This window comes from Arvicola amphibius, chromosome 3, assembly GCF_903992535.2.
Source record: "Arvicola amphibius chromosome 3, mArvAmp1.2, whole genome shotgun sequence".
Lineage (NCBI taxonomy): Eukaryota > Metazoa > Chordata > Mammalia > Rodentia > Cricetidae > Arvicola > Arvicola amphibius.
In genome coordinates this window covers 6516239-6537644 of record NC_052049.1, presented here as the reverse complement: position 1 = coordinate 6537644, position 21406 = coordinate 6516239, and the positions used below count along the sequence as shown (strand labels likewise).

The 21406-nt window shown below is 45.5% G+C and overlaps 1 non-coding gene across 1 annotated transcript; it reads right to left on the bottom strand.

Annotated features, from left to right (window-relative positions):
- Positions 1 to 8513: 8513 nt before the first annotated feature.
- LOC119810950 lies at positions 8514 to 8583 on the bottom strand. Its single transcript, XR_005284886.1, has one exon. It is a non-coding gene; the product is annotated as a small nucleolar RNA SNORD123 (small nucleolar RNA).
- Between the last annotated feature and the right edge of the window lie 12823 nt (positions 8584 to 21406).

Genomic DNA, 21406 nt, shown 5'->3' with positions numbered 1-21406 from the left:
TGAAATTAGATTTTTTCATCTGATTAGGTTTTCCCTTCCTTCTTTCATCCCAGTGCCTCCCCATCTTCCCTAACATTTCTGTCTCTCATTAGAAAATGAACAGGCTTCAAAGCGATACTAATAAAATGAAATACAATAAGATGAAACAAAATCTAATGCTTTGGAATAGGACTAAACAAGCAGACAGAAGGAAAGGGGCTTAAGAAAAGACAAAGAAACAGATAAATATACAGAGACATAATCATTCACATATTCAGGAATCACATCAAAACTTAAAATAAGAAGTTATAATACATAAACCTGCACAATAAGAATGAATGAGTGAATAAATAAATAAATAAATAAATAAGATAGAAATAAAATAAAAAACCCTGACATTATGACACAAGGATCCTTAAAAATGCCATTGTATTTGCTTTCTGTTGGCCATCAACAGCTTGGGATGGGTCCTGTCCTTAAGAGTAGTTTGTTTCCCCAGGGAGACTCCTTTGTATAAAATTAAATTTTCATTTGTCAGTTGTTCTTCTCAGTGGGAGACTGCTTCTGGTTAGGGCTTGTGACCACATCTCTCAGCTCTAAGACCCCTTCTAGTACAGACCTGAAAAAGTGATGGTTTCTTTGAACAGGTTTGGTTGTCAAATTCTAAAATCATAGGTCTGGGCCCCGATCCATGGAGACTGATTCAATGTATACAAAGACAGCCATGACTTTTGAAGTTTGGAAAAGTCTCCAGCTACTTCTAATCAGTCCAATCAGTGAAGGTTTATCACTATCTCGGCCAAGGAGGCACTGGAGATGAACGTCAAATTCCATTGTATGCTTGTTAGCGTTTACTGTGTTGAGACCTGTAGGTGCAGGCTGATGTAGTAATAAAGACATATAGTTTGGAGCTAGAATCATATACTTCTGTGTTCCTTGGGTTATTGGTTTACTTCACAGGGATCTTTTTTTTCCGCCTCTGAATCACACACTCAAAACTATAAAATGATTTTGTTTATGGTTAACTTCATATAACTGCATATGAAGTCCACTATATAGCTATAGTCACTGAAGATTTCTCTTAGAGATCAAATGTCAGCACTGATCCTGTATCTGAGACGTTCGTCTTCTGCCCCTAGCTATTACTCTCAACAAACAGAAACATTTTTTTAATTCCATTTTTTAATTCCATTTAATTCCATTGCCACAGATAGACCTCAGGATACCAGGCTTCCATGACAATGGTTCCTAGATCTCAGCTAGTGCCCCACACTCCAAGCCATTGACACAGCCAACAGTTTTGTCTCTGGGTATTTAAAAGCTAGTTCGCATCGCATGATGCTCCCAAAAGTACTTCTCACAAACTTCCTCTGTGTCCCTGCTCTCTTTCTTGCCTGTTATCTTTTGCCTGGATTCTAGCATCCCATACCTCTGCCTGTGCTGGAGATGCTTAATCATCTTCTGCCTGGATTCTATTATCCCACACCCCTGCCTGTGCTGGAGATGCTTAATCATCTTCAAGATGGATTTTATTATCCCACACCTCTGCCTGTGCTGGAGATGCTTAATGATGCTGGACAGAACCTACCAGGCTGCCGATGGAGTTCATCTTGGGATAAGGACCACGAGTATTCCTGATCTATGGAGACTCTAGGGCGGCTCCTCAGTAAGTTCCTTTTCCTGATGTGCACCGTGCTTATTCTGTTGCTCCCTTTATCTTTTCATACCTGCTCTCTGCTCCAGACGAAAGCTTTGCTCAGGCCATGTTAGGAAAACAGAAGTCCTCAGGGGATCAGGTATCTACATGTGTCGATAAAGATTCAATCCCCACCTCAGTTGGGTCTCGCCCTGATCGGTTTTCTCTTGATAATTCTTGGAGGACCCTGCTCCCTCCAAATACAAATCCTATGGCCTCTTAGCTTAGCAAGGCCTTTGTCCTAAGATTATCATGTTTTCCTACTACATAGATACCTAGACTCTGTCCATAGAAGCATTTCAGGCAATGCTAAAACAGTCTTCCAGTGATCCACTTCTAAACTAGCCCGCTGTACGCATGTCCCTCCAGCTGCTACAGATTCTTACTTTTCTTTGGGACAAAACGAATTTAATGAGCTTCCTGCACTGACTCTGTGCCTCCTTTCTTCCCATTAACCCTCTTTATTGAATTAGGAAATCTTTTGAGGATTCAGAAAAGGGCGCTAATCTAATGAGTGTCCACCCAAACTGCCCTGTTTGATCTTAACATTTCAGTATGTGCACTATTCCTTATTTCTCTATTAATGGAAAAACAAGATCACATCTACAATTGGTGGCCTTTGTTTAGCTCTCTACAGTCTTCCCTCTCTTTTGAACAGGAAGTCATGAATTTAGCATTTATGCCTGGGACTTTTAACTACTGTGCACGTGTCCATACATTGTTCAGGTAAGTTATTTTGTTTTAAGGGTTAGTTTTTATTTATTAATAAACCGACAGTAGTTTTCCTGTTCCCCTTTCCAATGGATATATTTAAATGTGCATTTTCAACCTTACAAGAGTACCCAAAATGCCTTGCAGAGTGATTATAACAATTCACACTTCCAGAGTCATTTTTGCCAGTGTTAGTTTTTGCTGCCAGACTTCTTAACTGTGGCCAGTCTGACTGGTATTTAATGGACCCTTATTTTGGTTGGCTTTTGTGATTTTGGTAAGGGGTGGCATGATACTATTATGCCTATTAGCCATTGAATGCCTGTTCTATTTGTACATTTTTGCACTTAGTTCTTTCCCAGTGGGTCGATTGGAGATTGGGAGTATACACTGCCTATCCCCTTTAGTTGTATGCACACAAAGTCCCCCAGAGCCAGGGCTTGCTTCTAAGTTGTGTATCCTTGCATGGACATTCTAAACTTTAATATGGTTTGCTGCACTGGTTTTTCTTTTTTGGCTGGTCTTTGTATCTTATTTTAAGAACTGCTTGTGGATAGCTGCTTATGTGTTTTTATTTATTTATTTATTTATTGGTTTTTCGAGACAGGGTTTCTCTGTAGCTTTGAAGCCTATCCTGGAACTAGCTCTTGTAGACCAGGCTGGTCTCGAACTCACAGAGATCCGCCTGCCTCTGCCTCCCGAGTGCTGGGATTAAAGGCGTGCGCCACCACCGCCCGGCTGCTTATGTGTTTCTTAAATGTTTTTACTGTTTTGTTTTAATTTATGCTTTCATATACTTTGAAGCAGTTTGAGTGAATGGCCTGAGGGAGGTGACTCAGCCAACACTTGTACACCTGGAGGGTCAACCGCCTTAAACTCTGGAGTTGAGTCCCTGTTCTCCCCAACAAGCTACCTGCCACCTGTGAAAAAAAAAAAAACAAAAAAAAACAAAAAAAACCAAACAACTCCTACCTCAGCCTGCTGTTCATAGATTCTCTGCTACAAAGTTGTTCTCTTTGTTGACTCCTGGGCTAATATTTCAGTGTTTTTCAGTCTATGTAACTGTATCAACACCACTGAATAGCTTGCACCAACCTTAGTCCTCTTCAGGTGAAGTTTCTCTCTTTATGGGATTTCACTGTTGCTTTACTCAATAAGTACAGGTCTTCTTCAGTTCCATGGAGAAGGTTGACTGAGGAGTTCAGCATTCTGTAAAATGATTAAAGTGGGGAGTGTTCAGGATACAACATCCCACGTGGTTCCTGCACCAGCTCATTCAGGCCTTGTTGAGGCTTCCCAAGTTTCCTTGCTGCGGAAGTCTTTCCAACTGTCCTCTTTGTTCTAAGAATCTGTTCATTCTCCTAAGGGTTCTTCCTTACGATCAGTGAATCTGCAGCTAAACATTCACACTACTCTTTAAAATCAGCATTTCAGAGTTGAAGAATAGAATCCAGAAGAAAGATCCTTCACTTAATTTTTAAAAATCTTTTATAAAGTAAGGACTAATGGTGAGTTGAAAATGTCTTTCTTTCTTCCACAGACTACACAGAGGGACCCAGTCTGAGATGTTCCCTGACCTTCGCTTGGGAACATATTTCGTGCTCAGTTTTGTGAACGTTACACATTGTTCTGGGTTGTCATTCCTTCTTCAGTACTTAGATGCCAGATTTTTCTAGGAAGCTAGGTAGGTTGCCAGAGGCTTTCCTGTTGTCTAAGGTTGTCTTTAAAAACAAAACAAATTTTTATATGTTGTATCTTTGCAGTCTATTAACCTGTACAGTCTGTTCCACTAACGGGATACAAAGTATCACATGTCCATCTCGCTCTGTTCTTTTTCTGGTGTTCAGATACTGAGTCTGGTTCTGCTTTTTCAAATGTGCTATAGCACATTTCCTTGTGATGCTCGGGCCGCACCATAGATGCTTCACGTGCTGCTTTTCCACCTGAACAGAACATTGGTAGAACTCTGGATGCTAAGCTCATCATAATGAATTCTTTGACGGAAATGAGGAAGATGTTGGAGCCAGGAGGGAAGGGATCCTTGTTAAAAGGGGATAAAGACCTCTGCTGAATTGTGTCCCTATCTTAATGCTCTGTAGACAGCAGAATGTAAGGATAATAACGAACTCCTGATGGCATTAGTCTACTGTAACAAATGAGCATCATAATCCCAAACAGGACAGGAGTTGGCATTTTTGTAGTTCTTCCTTCAAACAGGACAGAGTACGGCTCTTGTGTTGTTAAAGTGCAGCTGAGCGCCTGCAGCGCTGAGCGATAAAAGCTGCTGAAGTTGGGAACGCTGGTGGGAAGGATGCAGCGGAGTTCTGGGGCTGATGGTTAGGGATGATGTTTCAGACTCCGTAGCCTCCCTCTGGATCTTCATTCTCAGCTCTGAGGCAGAGCAGATGGATAAAAGGCAACAGGAAGCAACTCAGGGGCTTGTGTTAGTTGCCTTTTTCACCATTGTGCCCAAACCAGAGAGAGAGAATTTAAAGAGGAAAGATTTTGCTAGTAGTATGGAAGGTTTCAGTCTCTCACCCTGGGGAGGACAAGGCAGAAGAGCTCACACCATGCTGTCTGGGGGTGGGGGGGGACAAGGCAGAAGAGCTCACAGCATGCTGTCTGTGGAGGAGGACAAGGCAGAAGAGCTCACACCATGCTGTCTGGGGGTGGGGGGGGGCAAGGCAGAAGAGCTCACACCATGCTGTCTGGGGCAGGGGGGGACAAGGCAGAAGAGCTCATACCATGTTGTCTGTGGAGGGTCTTAGTTTTTTTTTTCTTTTTTGCTGTGATAAATACCATGATCAGAAGGGAATTCGGGAAGAAGGATTTACCTCCTATTACATCGCTAGTTTCAGAGAAAAGTGAGGGTGGGAACCCAAGGTAGGAAACTCGAGGCAGAAATTTAAGCATTGGCCATGAAGGAATACTGGTTACTGGCTTGCTAGCTCTCTGGTTTCTGTTCAGCTCCCTATCTTATATAGTCCAGGACCGCCTAACTAGGGGTGGTACCACCCACAGTGGGCTGTGCTATCTCCATCATTAATAATAATAATAATAATAATAATAATAATAATAATAATAATAATAAAACACCTCACCCATATGCCATAGGCCAGTCTGAAGGAGGCAGCTCCTCAACTGAAGTGTCTGTCCTCTTCTTAGGCTATTCTAGGTTTCGTCAGAAAGCAGAAACAAGCCAGTATATATCTTCCTCCCTTAGTTTATTTTCCCTGGAAATCCTCCCACAGACACCACAGTTCAGCTTTGTTAACCCCCATCTCTTCTCAGCATAGTTCACTCAACAATCAGGGTAAAGAACACAGAGCAGCCAGGGGCCCCAGGATTTAAGAGTCATTTTCACTATCTTCTTTGTTCCCGACTTATTTCTGGTTACAGACTAAGGTGGGAACTGTAATTCAGCCACCACATTAAGTTCTGAGCAGACTCAGGGTAGAGAGGAAAGGGAAAAAAAAATCACATCTGGGGGTTTACATCTGCACAGAACCTTACCCAGCGTTCACCTTGCTGTCCCCAACTGAATAGCAAGGCTTCATCCAGTTGCAAGAAAGTTTTGTTGTTTGTGTTTGTTTTAAAACCAGTTATTTTGCAATTCAAATAAAATCAGTCTTGTGTCATTAAAGATGATGCTTGGGGAGGGGGGGTGATGCTGTTTGAGGAGCAATCACTGCTGTCAGCAGTGTTGTGTTTGGAAGGAGAGGAACTGACATGCTGAATTAAGGCAGTAATGGAGGGAATGGCAAGGAAGGTCAGAAATAAATTTTGACAGAGGACTACAAGAACCCAACAACCTTTATTCTTCCTAATTTGCTTGAGAAGACATGCCCCCCCCCCTTTGGTTAATTCTACAAATATCCCTTTTATTGAATTCAAGGTCATTATGCTAAATTTAGTTGGTAAATATTGAAATGAACTTGGGCAGAGAAATTTGTGCTTCAAAATCTAAATATATTTTTAAAGTGTATTTCTGAAAGGATTTATGCCCCTCGAAGCTCTGTTTCTCAAAGACAGAAGAACGTAGAAGACATTAGCTAATAAGTCAAAATACCTTTTTAAAGTAAGTACAGCCACTCTTTGCTTATAAACACTCAAGACATATGAGTCCCAATGTCAGAAAATAACTCCAAGGAAACTAAAAGGATGCTTTATCTTCCTGCCAGAAACCATCTGCCTTTCCTGTAGATATTCCAAAAATCATTTAAACTTAGCATTTTTCTGCTCCCCATACCGTGCTTCTAAAAGACAACTTGAACTGCTTTGAGGGCACAAGCTTTATCTTCAGAAAATTGGATTGCCAGAAAACATATCTAGAAATCCAGCCACGCGTGCGTGTACTGGCATGCATGTGTGCGCACACACACATCTAGAATGCTTTGATTTCTGGAAATGTAGCAGAAGCAAATTGTGATGCCCTACTGAATGCTTGTGGTATCACTGAACGTGTTAAAAAAAATAACGGTTGAAGACTAAGTCCTTCCCCTTCCAGAGAGCAAGCATATCTTCCTGAGGGTTCGTCTGGGAAAACCCTGAATCTATTTACTGCTGTGGCTGGCACTTTAGCCAGGCCCCTTCTTTGAACATGGTTATGAGGTGAAAGAATGCCATGCTTAGTGTGGCTTTAATCTGAGAGGTAACTGGGAAGCAGAACTCCCCCAGGGTGGGTGAAGGCAGGTCTCTCTGTGTGATCTGTCAAGAATAACTGGGGACAAAGTCCATTGTCATATCCCTTTGAAGCCGAGGTAGACCCTGGGTAGAAATTAGACTTTGGAGGGGCCGTGCTGGAGGCTCCCGCACATACCCTAGCAGAGTGGACAACTGGAACTTCACCTTAAGACCTGAGAATCTGCACTTTATACCATATTCTTTAAAGCCCCTTCTGTGTATGTGTGGGTGTGTATCTGTGTGTGACTGTGTGTGTGTGTGTACGCATGTGTAAATGTGTGTGTATGTGAGTGTGTGTATGTGAATGTGTGTTTATGTGTGTATAAGTGTGTGAGTGTGTATGTATGAGTGTGTACGCATGTGTAAATGTGTGTGTATGTGAGTGTGTGTATGTGAATGTGTGTTTATGTGTATAGAAGTGTGTGTATGTGTGAGTGTGTACGCATGTGTAAATGTGTGTGTGTATGTGAGTGTGTATGTGAATGTGTGTATGTGAATGTGTAAGTGTTTATGTGTGTAAGTGTGTGTATGTGAATGTGTAAGTGTTTATGTGTGTAAAAGTGTGTGAGTGTGTGTCTGTGAGATGACAGCTTCCAGACACGTACCATGTTCTTTTAAAACAAATGTAGTCTCGTTAACACCACTCAGGGAATGGGCACTGAAGGGGAGCGAGCTTTCTTGGGGCAAAGGCAGCGGAAGCCTAAGGGGGTTCTGGTGAAACCCAGCGGACTAGTGGAAGTTCACACAACTTCTCCAGTTCAAATGCCTTCGTCTGTGAAAACCTCCTCGGGTGGCCATCATGGTGCCATCTGTTACTTCAGCTGTGGCCCTTCTGAATCCTGTAACACAAATAATCCCGGAGCAGCTCTGAGCGATGCTACAGTGACCTCACGCTTCCTGTCTTGGCATCTGTGTTTAGAGGAGAGCATTTGCCAGGCAGTGGTGGCGCTCGCCTTTAATCCCAGCACTGGGGAGACCGAGGCAGCTGGATCTCTGAGCTGGAGGCCAGCCTGGACTACAGACTGAATCCAGGACAGCCAGGGCTACACAGAGAAACTGTCAAAAAACAAAACAAAGCATAGGATGTTGGAATATCTTGGAAACCAGGGTGAAAAATTATCTAACGGTGACTCTAACAACTACCTGGCTCATCTACAGGGACACATCAAGTGTAAAGAGGCCAGGATTCCAGGATTGTTTCTATTTTCCTTTTAATACTCTAGTAGTCTTATTACATTTTAAAGTCCGCAGGTAGTGAGTCTTCCTGGGAAAGCCAGCTGTGGTCCACAGCTGTGTCTTCATGTCTCTCAGGTCTTGCTTTCTGCAGCTCCCCTGTTCCATTCTCCAGCTGTAATCAGGCCCTGGGAGGGGATATAAAGATGATGGGAAATGGCTGCATTAGTTCAAAGTCATGTACGGCTTGGTACCGCTGAAGAGCATCCTAGGTGAGTCAGGAAATGGATGGCGTCTTTCAAGTCACATGGATCAGCGCCCCAGAGTTCATCATGGTCACCAGCGGTGTTATTCCCCAGCTTTTCTCAGTGTTGGCCCTGTACACAAGGCTCACCCGAAGCAGTTGAGCAGGGGTGGGGAGCAGGGAAGGGAAAGAGAAAGAGAGAGTTTCAGTGTGAAGACAACAGAACACCCTTGGTAAAAATCATAATCACATTTAGTTTTACAGTCTGGTGATTCGGGTACTTTAACAAGAAAGACTTCTTAAAAGGAAAAAAAAATCAAATTTTATTTTAAAAGGAAATATTTAAAAGTACTTTAAAACAATTACATTTTCCAGAGTGCCTACTTGGTGCTGAGTCTCAGGTATTTGGTGTTTAACAATTCCTTTCGCCTTTGCTGCTTCTGACTGACATTTCTGGTGAGCTGGTCAAGTGGCACCAGAGGACACTAGCTCAGAAATTTCACAGACTTTCTGCAAGTCTGCGACAAAATCGTCCTCAACTTAGAACCAGTCAACTTTAAACCAAGAAAGCATTCTTAACGAGAATTTGGTTTCTGTCCTCACTTATTAGCGATTTCTAATTCCGGATCACTGATGACGAATTTCAACAGTGGTGCAGTGTGGTTTGTAAACAGCCTGGCTGAGCCCATCTCCTGCTCTGGTGACACAAAATAGCTTCATTTTGAGGGGGAGAGTCTGTGTGATAATCCTCAGGGTGCAGTGACACAAAGTAGCTTCATTCCCAGGGGGAGAGTCTACCTGATAATCCTCAGGGTGCACAGGGCTTAGGCCTCCAAGCTAAGATGAGTTTCTTTGTTTGCTTGTGAGTTTATATGAGACAGAGTCCCCCTAGGTGACCCCAAACTGGCCTTAAGTGCCAGCCCTTCTGCCTCAGACACCAGAGCGCTGGGCACACAGGCATGATGCACATCACTTCCTTCTTTCTTAAAAAATAATTTATTAAAAAGTGTTAACTGTTTTTAACAGTAGCAGATACGGATTAGCTAAACACATGTGAGTCTTAATTTGTCTTTCTTCACCCCTGTTAGGTTCCACCCGCCCACAGGAAGGCTATTGAGTTCATGCGGAAGGCTGAAGTCCTCCACTGCCAGACCTTGGCCCTTGTCAGGCCTCCGTCTCCCAAGAGCCTCTCAGGCTCCTGTGCCACGTAGGCAAGGGAAGGGGAGTGTTAGCAATGGCTCCAGTGCCCACACACTTCTGAAAAAGAAGCAAGCCCAGGAAACCCATTGACTTTTCCCTTCAAGACCCAGAAACCAGGAACTGCCACAGAGAGGTAGAAGCCAAACAACTGTGAGGGATGCTTCTCAAATAAGCCCCGAAAAGCCATCCAAGTTGGGCCTCTGGGCCCCTCCGTGCCCACATTTGCAGCCACTGTGCACTCTGGGGGCTCCCACAGAGGCTTTCAAATTAGTTTCACTGAATTCGTTTATCTGAAAGGTGACAGAAACGACAAATTGGGGGCAATTTGTACTTCTATTGTTCTCCTCTTGAATCTCAGTGGTCCTGGAAGGGGCTGTGACACATTCCAGCTATTACCAGGTCTCCAGTTCGTACAGTGGCACGAGGCACACCCTTACAGACCTCTGAACTGCCCCCCCCCCCCACGTTTGCAGCTTGCCAATTACCAGGGTGTGAATGTGGCCCCATGAGGGCGACCTTGGGTCCTGCAGCTAAGAGGACTCATGAGGTTCCTTAATGTAAAAACATCCTGAAGTCACTAACAAAGCCCAAGATAGGGAAAAAAATAGCCTGAAGACGCTCTCACCCCATCCTATACTGAGGGAAGGGGTCACACGTGGCTACAGGGGTAGGAACCCGAGTTTTCTGGCTCTCTTTATCCTGTGACTTTCCCATTCAACAACCCTTTAAGTTGTTCAAAACCCCGTGAGTTGATCACTTCCCTAGAAGGAGAAAAGAACAACTCAGTCAACAAAACTGCCCTGCCAAGGCGATTTACTTTGCGTTCTAATATAAACTCCGAGAGGTTCAAATATCCTTGCAGACTGGCGAATTAGCCCAGCTGGCTCTGTCCATGAAGAGACCCTCTCCTAATGTAACCCGGGCCACTTGGAGGCCTCTTGCTCTGCTTCCCTGGATGGCAGATTTGTTCATTTGTCTGATCTATGCTCTCCAAGTAAGCCAAAACTAGCTGAGAGCCACGTGGGCCCAACTTGCTTGCAAGAATCCGCGGCGAGCCCCTAGTCCCCCGGCCCCCATCCTGCCCCCAGCCTTCTTAGGATGACAGGGAAGAACTGAATCTTAAACTTCTACCCTCTCCCCGTGATCCGCCAAAGGGCGCGCACATACCTGGAGCCTAGGCCGGCCTAGTAGAAGCGCCACGTCTCTGATTTGCGTCGAGCTGCCTCCAGCCCTTTATACAGCCCAACCCGCAAAGTAGCCACGTCGGAGCGACTGGACAGGGGGCGGGTAACCTTAGAAGGTCTCGGCGAGCCGAGAAAGAGAGTCCCTAAAATGTCACCATTTGGGTAAACTTGCCTTCTGAGGGGCACAAATGGGCCTCGTGGGGTGTGGTGACAGCCCCCCGGGGAGTGTTTAGGGGTCCCATCTCGGGAAGGGCGGGGCCGGAGGAGGGGCCTGGGGAGGTCAGGGGCGGGTGGGGCGCTCAGCTTACACCCGGGAGGGGCGGAGAAGGGGAGGTGCGGCCGCGGGGGCGTGGCGAGGGCGGGGCTAGGCGGCCCTGGGCTCCCCGCCCCGAGCTCCGGGCCCGCGCAGCCAGCGCTGCTCTACTCGCCAAGAAGGCGGCGCCGGTGCCGGCGGCTCACGCTGTGCCCACTCCCGGGTGCTGCGTTCCGGTAGCGGGTGGGCTTCTCAAACCCTAGCCGGCCGCGGCTCCTGCAGAGAGGTGGCCTCTGCATCCCAGTTTCTCACTGCGGGGACGCTCCAGCACGTGCGACCCTTCTTTGGGGGTGTTCTCAGAAGCGGCTACCAAGCAGAGGGCACCCAACTTTGCCACCTTGAGGGTCGCCCTCGCTCAACGCGAGCTTGCTTGCTCAGCTGCACAACTAGGGACTCCGTGCTCCTGGCGGCGGATCTGGTCCCCAGCCCGGCGCGCTGAGAGCAGAAGATAGCTCTGGAGAAGTGGCGGGGAGCAGTAGCGGCAGCTGCCTCGACTTCCCTTGCAGCGCGCTGAAGAGGACCCTTGGAGCCCCTCTGGGCCCTGGGCGCTGGATGACTGGCAGGAGGAACGCTCCCCGCATCTGGTGAGCCCGCTCCCCGCCGCGTCCCTGGGTGTTGTGGCTGAGACCCTGAGCGGGTGCACTAGACCTGGGGCAACATTGGACTATCTGTGGGTGGTATAGGTCTCGGTTAGGGTTACTCTGCAGGCAGCTGGGTGGGGACAGCCAGGCAGCGGCGCGAGTAGGAATAGGACCACCGTCAGTGAGGGGGCGGCCGCAGTGGAGGTAGTGCACGGGCTGGAAGTTTGTGTCCTAGCCTTTGCCCAGATCCGAGCGTGCGTTGGAAAGGAGCTGGAGTGTCCGTGTGTGCGATCGGACAGTGGGCGAGCCTGCACCTCGGCTAGTACCTCTCAGGTACGTGTGGATGTCTGTGCGCGCACTCCGCGCGAAGCCAGGCTCGCGTGCTGGGAGCTGCAGCCAGCCAGGTCTGGCAATCGGAATCGCCTACCTCCCAGCTCTGTGGGCTCGGGGACATTTTCTTGCTCTCGGTACAGGGGCTTTGCGGTGTTCGCGAGAATCCGGGGATAGTGGGGCTAGGACTCAACTCCGCCAGGCTGTTTTGTTAAGGTAGGTAGACTAAGGCAGGGGTGGTGAGGCCTGGGGACCCGCTAGCCTCTCGCGGAGCCTCTGTGCACTGGCACCTCCGCCTCATGCGTTTCGTACCCGGGCTCAGGGTCTGGGGGTCAGGCGAAGATCCGGGCTCGGGATGTTCGGAGGAGCTGTTGGAGGTGGGGGTTAAACCCCCGCGATCACCCCTGGTACTGGGCCTAGCGTTGTTGGGTTCCAGTTCCCCTGGCTTTGGCGGGAAGCGCTTTCGTCTGTCTTTTTGTTGTTGTACCTGGATGCGGTTGCCTGGAGTTGGGCTTTAACTTTCCTGCGCCTCAGCGGCCCAGAGATGCCCGGCAGGGGGCGCCAAGAGCGAGCTTTCGGAGAGGGCAAGAGGATACTTCAGAGTCGGTTGGTGTTTCTGTCCTGGGCAGGAGGGTAGGGAATCCTAGTAGGGGTAAAACACAGATTTTGCAGTAATTGCACCCCAAAAGCCGAAGGGCGGAGGAAGTTTTCTGTTACCGTAGAGAGCTTTCGGTCTACTCAGAAGAAGGGACAAAAAAGTTGGATGGAAGTCCTCTCACGGGAAAGGTCTCTTCGAAGACAAATTCCTACAAACTCCTCTGTTTGCAAATCTTTCTCCTTTGACAACTGGGTTTGACAAGAAGACAATTGAAATTGCGTGGAAATGTCATAGTTATGTGCAATACGGAGAGGAAGTTCGGTTCCCGAGGAGCATATTGGTTAAAAGACAGGGTGTTAAAATTATTGCAGCTATTTATTTATAATTATTTTAAAACAGCTGTCTGTCCTGGCTTATCTGGGAGGGCTCTGTTGTAACGGCCAAGAGTGTGAAGAGCAGAGTGTTATTAACTACAGAGATCATCTTTTAAAAGGAGAGATAAAAAGAAAGATAAAACTAGATTTTTAGCAGCAAACAGTTTTTAATACTCTATTAGAATGGTTGAATTAGTTGCTGATTAATGCCACCTTTCATTGTTTTGAGAGAAGGTGAAGCCTGTCCCTGGGAATAAGCAATTCACAGTTCCACTGAAGGCATAAGTCTTAAGCGGACACTTTCTACTGTAGATCACTGAAGCAACTTTTCTTTCCTGAGTTTACTCCAAACGAAATGTGCATTTCTTTCTGCCCACTCAAATTTCTTCTGCTTGCTTGATTTACATGGAAGAGCGGTTCTACATGGGATTATCTGAAGCACAGATTTCCTTTGGCTTGAGCTTGTTTATTGTAAAAGCTTTGGGGACGGTGGCTCCCCAAGATGCTGCCTGTAGTCACAATGTGTGGTCATATGACTGCGGGGTCTGTGAACCTGCTATCTGCTTTTCTACATCTGTAGTCAACACATGCTTGTCCTCATGGAAGGAGGATGGATGATGCTCATTATTTTATGCCTTTTAAGATGTCGCTAGCGCTTTTGGGGCTTTTGGGTGGATCCCTGCTGAGAGCAAAGACTTTAGTCTTGTGGGCCAGAAAGTCTGTATTTGACCAGAGACGCATTTGAGGTGTTCAGAATTTGGTGAAAATAAACTGGTATTTGTCCCTGTTTGTGTCTGTCTCAACTTCCTAGCCATGTCTGCAAGAATGAAGCAGAGAAATGTAGACCACAGAGTAAGACTAGTTGACAATGATACTAAGATAAATATAAGCGTGTTCTTGCAAGCTTAGCATAAGCTTGGATTCCATGGACCACCGGAAGTCCTCTTAGCTATCAGTTTCTCTGTCCTCTCTTTAGCCTCTTGCTGAGGGTTTCTTGCTCAAGATAGTTGCCAGTTTCTCAGTGACTGTATCAGTTGCTTCTCATGCCAGAGAGGGCTGCCTTGTGAGCCATTGCAAAGCTCCAGTTAACTGGCTGATGATCCTTAAGGGCTCTGGATGTCAGATCACTGAAATAGAGGCTCTCCACCAATAAAATACAGGAAGGTGGAGGGGGGTTGGGCGGGACTTTGCTGGCAGTTCAACCAAGGATACAGGCTATTCATTCCATCGAATAAATGGGTGAACATCGACTCCAGAGTTTGCAGATTAGAACCTGCCCCCAAAGAAGAGGCTTGTGTTATAGATCTCGTAGTGTGCACTACAGAATAAATCCATTCATTTACATTAAGTCCTAGCTAAGTAACCCATTTTTAGTGTAGAATATGTACAACCATTTGCAAAAAACATTTCTGCTTTCTATAATAAATCCGTGATAATTCTTGATTCTAAAATTATATCAAATTAGTATTATAAAATGTATCTGGAGTGGTTGCTATAGTTACTCAGACAAATTGCTTAGGGTATAATTATAATACCAAGGTGACAAGTTTTTGTGTTTAATGTTCAATAATGTTGAGAACACAAATTACAGTGTCTAACAAATTGAATTGCGACTAAGTATCTAATGGGGAAGCTTCTCCATGTCTGCCCACCTGCACCTGCTTGAAAATTTGTATTTATATTCTGCAAAGTTAACTTTTCTGGAATCCCCAGATGAACATATGTCATTTCCTGAGTTGTTTATAGTGTCTCTGGTGCTGTTGTCGGCAACATAGAGATTTTCACAGATGTTCCCTCATCCTTTCTGGTTGAAGATATAAGTATAGTCCAAAATTACTGTGCTTGAAAGCCTCTCCCATCCTGCAGACATGGTCTGCTATAGATGGGGCATTATGCTGTTTCTAATTCCCACCGGTTGGTAGCATCAAAGAGATGGGTCTCCTCCCATCTCTTTGGGATGTAGCTTGAAGAGGTGGCTGGTATACATGTAACTACAGAACTTATTTTTTTGGTATTTAATTTTTTAAATTTATTTTTAAGTAAATGAGTGTGCATGTGTGCCTGTGTGTGTGTATGTGTGTGTGTGCTTTTCACATGATATGGTGAGTGTGTGAAGGTCACATGACAGCTTGTGGGAGTTGGTTCTGTTCTTTCACCATGTATCTGAGGACCAAATTTGGGTCATCCGATTTGGTAGCAAGTGCCTTTACCAACTGTACCATTGTTTTTCAGGTACTGATCACTCAGGCACACAGAATCTATTTCTGACAGGAAGGAAAGAGGCAATAGAAATTCTACTCCAGATCCATGCAGACTTTCTACCTCAGCCTAAAATTCTGTTTTGTTCAGAGTTTCAGGAAGACAGAACACAGCAAACAGAAAGCTTGACCCAAGAGAAGGCATTGAATCCTAAGTTATTTTAGCATACAGATACTGACATAATTAACTGGTGACTTGTGGAAGATCCTAGGAATAGGAAGCCTGGCCTCCATTTCACAGGGTAGTCTGAAGTCAGAAAGCTTCAAAGATGAAGCTGTATCTCATCTGGGGCATGGCATTGAAAGCGGGATCAATGCAGTGTGGACTCAAACAGTCAAAACACTTTGCCCAAAGTATGCCTATCATCATCTCCTTTTTCCTTCTTCCCGCCACCCGCCCCCCCCCCGAATTTATGGTTATTTAACAAAAGCAAAGATTATTAGCAAAGCGCATCTTATTCCCCTCCCCAAGTTCCCAGATGTTTCTCCACATGCCCACAACTGCATGTGGAGAAGTAAGTCGCTCAGTTGCTACTTTTTCTTTGCATGTTTTCGGACTGGCTGTTTTATTAACAGCAAATGGGAAACCATTTCAAAAGAGAATGCCTTTGCTAAAGGGTGGCTTCTGTTGTGTTTGGTCACGAACCCACCTGTCTTTTATCTCTCAGTCTTTTTCGTCTCTGCTTTCCTGGGGAACTGGCTGACCTGGAGTTCAGGCCAAGTGATAAGGAAGCACACAGCGGAACAATTCTACTTCGTGTTGCCTTTTTATGTGCATTTGAGAGTAAATCCCATTACTGCAGTGGGTAATTCAATTACAGATATATATGATAAATAACCAGTCAAGTGATAATATCAGCAGCCGACACTATTGGAGAAATAATACTGTATTTGCTGAGATGTAAGATTAAAAATGAAAGCTGTAGGCAGGTGACAGCCATAGTGGCACAAGGACATCTTGGTCACAGGCAGTGGAATCCCTTTCATCTGGCTCACATTCACCCAGTGTCTGGCAATGGTGCCTGATGCAGCCATGGAAAGAAAGCCCGCCAACGGCTAGACGGGTCTGCATTCGCCAGACGGTTAGTGCTTCACCAAAACTTCTGTTCCAAATCACAGATTATGTTTCATAAACTCCATCCAAACACGATTCCATACAAAGAAAATCTCTTTCTGCAAAAGTAGACAGAAAAACTGGAGCTGCCTTGTATCTGGAAGAGACTTCCCAAAGCTGTGTGTACCATGAAGGATGCCTAGGGAAGTTTGCACCATAGCCTCCTGAAACCAAACAATGGATTTTAGTAACAACAGATTTCTGACTTTCTTTCTTTCTTTCTTTCTTTCTTTCTTTCTTTCTTTCTCTCTCTCTCTCTCTCTCTCTCTTTCTTTCTTTCTTTCTTTCTTTCTTTCTTTCTTTCTTTCTTTCCTTCCTTCCTCCCTCCCTCCCTTTCCTTTCCTTTGGTTTTTTTTTTTTTTGAGACAGAGTTTCTCTGTAGCTTTGGAGCCTGTCCTGGAACTCGCTCTGTAGCCCAGGCTGGCCTCGAACTCACAGAGATCCGCCTGCCTCTGCCTCCCGAGTGCTGGGATTAAAGGCATGCGCCACCACCGCCCAGCTTGAGTTTCTTTTAGAAAGCTAATATTTACATTTTCTGTACTGATTGTAATGCTAAGGAAGTTGGAACTAGTGGCATACAGTAAAAGTTAATAAGTAGACTAAGAAAAAACAATTGCCCTACGTGTTAAACGTCTTTGGTCTAGCCAAAGATACAACTCAGCTATCATTCATTCTGCTTGGCATAAATGTGTCAGTCAAATAGGATGTGCTTTGAAACCATCTTGTCACTTAAATCCGATGTATTCTAGCCCCATGCTTGACTTTAGAGAATTCCTCCAGGTCCATGGTTTAGGGAAGCAACTTGCCTGGTTGAGAAACAGAATAGGAGATTCTTCTACCTTTAATTTGGGGTTTGCCAGCAACATTTTGCACTCCTGAAAGAACGGTTCAGTACTGTGCTGGAGAGGAAATGGCTGGCCAGAGTCTGGCAGTGGTGATGGCTGTCATAGGCGGGAGCAGGAAGGGTAGCACCACTGTCCCCATGTGGCTCACGGATGCACGTAGCAGCTTTAGGAGGGTTCAGCAGAGGGGTTGAACCATCCAAGCAGACTTGCAGATGGTCCAGAGCTATGCTGGGTAAGAACTCCACATCCATGTTGGTTGTATCGAAGAGCTAGTCTGACTGGGGGCGGTGATGGAAGCCAGGAAGACTCCCCGGCAAGGACGGCCTGGTGGGTGATCACCAAGTGGGGCCTCAGAAAGGACGTTGCGGGACAAAACACTAGGTTGAGGTTATGATCTGGAGAAAGAGCTCCCGGAAGTCGACAACAGAGCCATGTGAACTTGCCTGGCCGTTTTCCCACTTCAAGTTCACCAACAGTCACACCCTTCTCCTTCCATTCAGAACGGGCCCCAAAGCCAGAGCTCTACGGGAAGGGCAGCGAATGGCTCCACAGCTTGTCCACGGTCACCATTGGCCCCCTGGACTCCGGTCCTGCTGCCTGCTTCTAGGAGCCTGGCCTTGGCTCTCCTGCTTGGAAGGCTTTCTGTGTGTTTTTCTGTGGGACTTTCTGTCTTTAGGTCTGGCTGCCTTGAGATCCTTACTCAAGCATCCCCTCTTCAGAAGGGGTCTCCAAAATACACAGTCGAAAACATCTCCTCTCCTTTTTTCCTCCCCTTAGCCTTCATATTTTATTTTTCCCCCTTATTGTGTGTTGCACTGCCCTATGTGATATATATATATATATGTATTTCTTAATATATATTTATATGTTATATATTCTTTATATATTATATTTTGTTTTATATATTATACTATATAATATACGATACATTCTTATATATTATATATTATTAATATATTTCACCAATGTAGAGTGTAAACTTGAGATAGGTGGGATTGCCTTGTTTATGTCCCTGTCACCCAGTTCCCAATGATGCCTGGCAGACACATGGGGCCCTCTGGCTCCAATGGATCAGTGGGTAAACACATTACATACTTCAGACTGCAGTAGAGCTTTACATGTAACATGGATGGTGAGAATGGTTTATATTTTTCACAAGAAGAAACATATTCTCATACGTTCAAATTGATTTCATGATCACAGTCTTAGAATTTAGCTCTGTCTGAAAGTCAGGAGCCATGGGGACTGTATCCTCCATATATTCTAATATATGCTAATTATATATTAAGTAGGTACTTGGTAAATAAATTGGTGACCTCGCTTGGCTTGGAATTAGCATAGAAATACTTCGTGTGTTAAAGCGTAAAGAGTGAAATTCCAGGTTGTTATTTGCTTATTTAGAACCGCTTGCCACCCACACAAAGTTCCAGGGAACAAACTGTATCATCATTACATATTTTCTCACATTATGACTTCAGAAAATTGTAGAAATATGCCAGGCTTTCTCATTTCGTTCCCAAGATCAGGGCCATCAGCCTTGCCGGTTAGCTGCATGTATATAGTTATGTAATAAGCTCTAGCAGGTAAGTGGTTTAGCAAAATGTTTCCTATCTGCGAGGTGGGCCTACTGTTCAACAATGATTCGACTGAGCTCTTGATGTATGTTGTAATAGGCGTGAGCCTCAAAACATGGAACTGAGCAAAAGCCAGCCACAGAAGACCACACATTGTTTGATTCCATTTATAGAAAGTTCTAGAAGAGGCAAAACTATAAAGATGGAAAGTGGATAAGTGGCTGCCTGGGGCTGGCAGTGAGAGCTGGAAGGGAGACAAATGGGAGGGCCGGCTCCTTCCTGGAGGATGGTGGTGCGTTGTGGAGGTGTTCACACACGTGTGCACTTGCTCACATCCACTGGCTTGTAACGCACCTCAGTAATATGCTTAGAAATGGAAATCTGGGACATAATTTCTACAGTTAGAGTGAATTAGATGGCTGGCAGCCTAAACATAGCTCCTGCTGAATTTTCTGGGGGTTTTATTCTGTGTTCCCACAATTTTTTATAGAATTAGTGTCGAGGGTAATGGGCTCTGAGATGTACCAAGTTTCTGGGAGCCTGCAGCACTGTTTTCTCTGTGAGAGGAATAGGGAAACTCAGGTTGTTTACACATGGGCCCCTAGAAGCACTCCAATTGATCAACTAAACTTGGCCAGCTCAGCTACTTCCAGAGAGACTCCTGGCTCCAATGGCTCCCAGGCTTGTTTGTGCTTCTTTCCTGCCGGTCCAGGTGTTTTGGGTGTGCAGAGTTTCCTTAGCACTTCAGTCAGGGTCTGTAACTCACAGGATAAAGCTTCTTCACTAAGGGAGGATGCTCTGCTTTGCCGGGGTCAAGTTCACCTGTTTCTGCCCTCTGAGCTCTCCTACAGTTGCTGCATTGGCTCCAGCTGGAGGATGAGGTTTTTGTTTTCTTCTTTTGTGATAGGATCTTGCTGAGTAGCCCCATGGTAGGTAACTTCCAACAGCCAAACCTGGGAACGGAACGCAAGATTTTATGCTGCTTGGCATTTTCCTTTACTTCATCTATCCATCCCTCAGCCCTCTCCTGTCATAGGGTCCTTGGCTCTGTTGCTCAAGTGGCCCTCCCACTTCAATGTCCCCAGGTGAAGGGCCTCACGCTTGACTAGAAGGCAAGTTTCAAAATGCTCCAAACCTGGACACCTTTTACCTGTAAGAGTCGTAGGTAGAGCTTGTCTGGGACTTGCTATTCTGCTTTCTGCTTTGGCACATTCGTTTCGGCTGAGGTGCACAGCTGAAGACAGGATGTGTGTGGAGATACGTGTGAACTTCCTACTGCCTCAAGAGTTTACTTCTGCCTCAGTTGTCTTCCAGGGGAAGTGAGTGATTTTAGCCCTTACCCCTTGTGGACTGCAACTGCCTTCTGTCTACTGCCTTAAAAACCCACCCACCTCCTGCCATAGGCTGCTCAGCTCTCCTGTGGGCTCCATGCTTTCCCGCAACTGTTGGCTTCCACATGGTGACTTTCTGTCAAAGTGTTTGCTTTGGCGCAGGCGGTCTGTGCTCCAAGAATCTGGCCACAGCTGGCCGGTGCTCTAGCTCGTAGGCATCTTTTCATTAGCAAGGATGCATTTTTTATCCAACTCTGTGATGGTGCGGGGACCAGCCCTGCCTTTCTTTCTCCAGCACCTCATCTCTCCAGTCCCTGCAGTTGTAGGGAAGTGAGACAGGCTGTCTGATTCCACTGCAGTATTTTATAGACCTCTTGGAGTATTCTTTCTCACTGGTTTATTCTGAGTTAGTCTCCTTGCAAATAAGCATACCCAGCCTAAGCCCAAATCAGGGTGGTGTTTACAGGATGGCCATGCGTTCTCTTCCCCATGCTGAGCGCTTGCCGTGGTAAGTGATAAAGATTTATTTGTGAGACTTAATTCTTCTTCCTTCTTTCTGCCCATTTTAATGGTATCGGGGCATCAGTAGAATACTGGTTGTGCAGACACTATTTTTCTTGTTTAATTTTGTTTTCTTTTGTTTCCAATGTGCTAATGTTCTCTAGATTTTTAGGGGAGCAGGTTAGACATTTTGTTAAGCAGGTTGACTGATGATTGCATGATCAGAGAGATTTCTGTGTTGTCAGGATGGATTTGGGCTATTCAGTAAACAAGCAATGTGGCTTTCCTTGTTTTAAGTCCTCTAGAGTAGTCCTTGGCTTGTTTGGGTTCTGATAGCTTGAGTTGGTCACAAGCCTGTGTCAATTTGCAGTACGATCTGGAGACATTGTTCTGTCTAGGGAATAGCACTATTACCTTTGGAAGCTTTCGCTTTTTTCCCCAGCCATTTGCTTTTATGGGACGCATCTGATATTTCATGTAAGGATTTATCTTTGAATACTGGCAGATGTGTGGGATCCTAACTTTATTGTTGCAGGCTGAAGCATCAGAAGGGACTCTGGATATCATTATCTAGGTTGAAGGGAGAATGGCTTCATTCTCTTGTATCGGTCAATAACTTCCTTCCACGTTTTTCTCCCTAAAGTTTATGGTTGGATCCTATTAAGCTGGGCTGTAGCTCTGTTGGTAGACTGTTTTTCTAGCATGCATCACGCACAG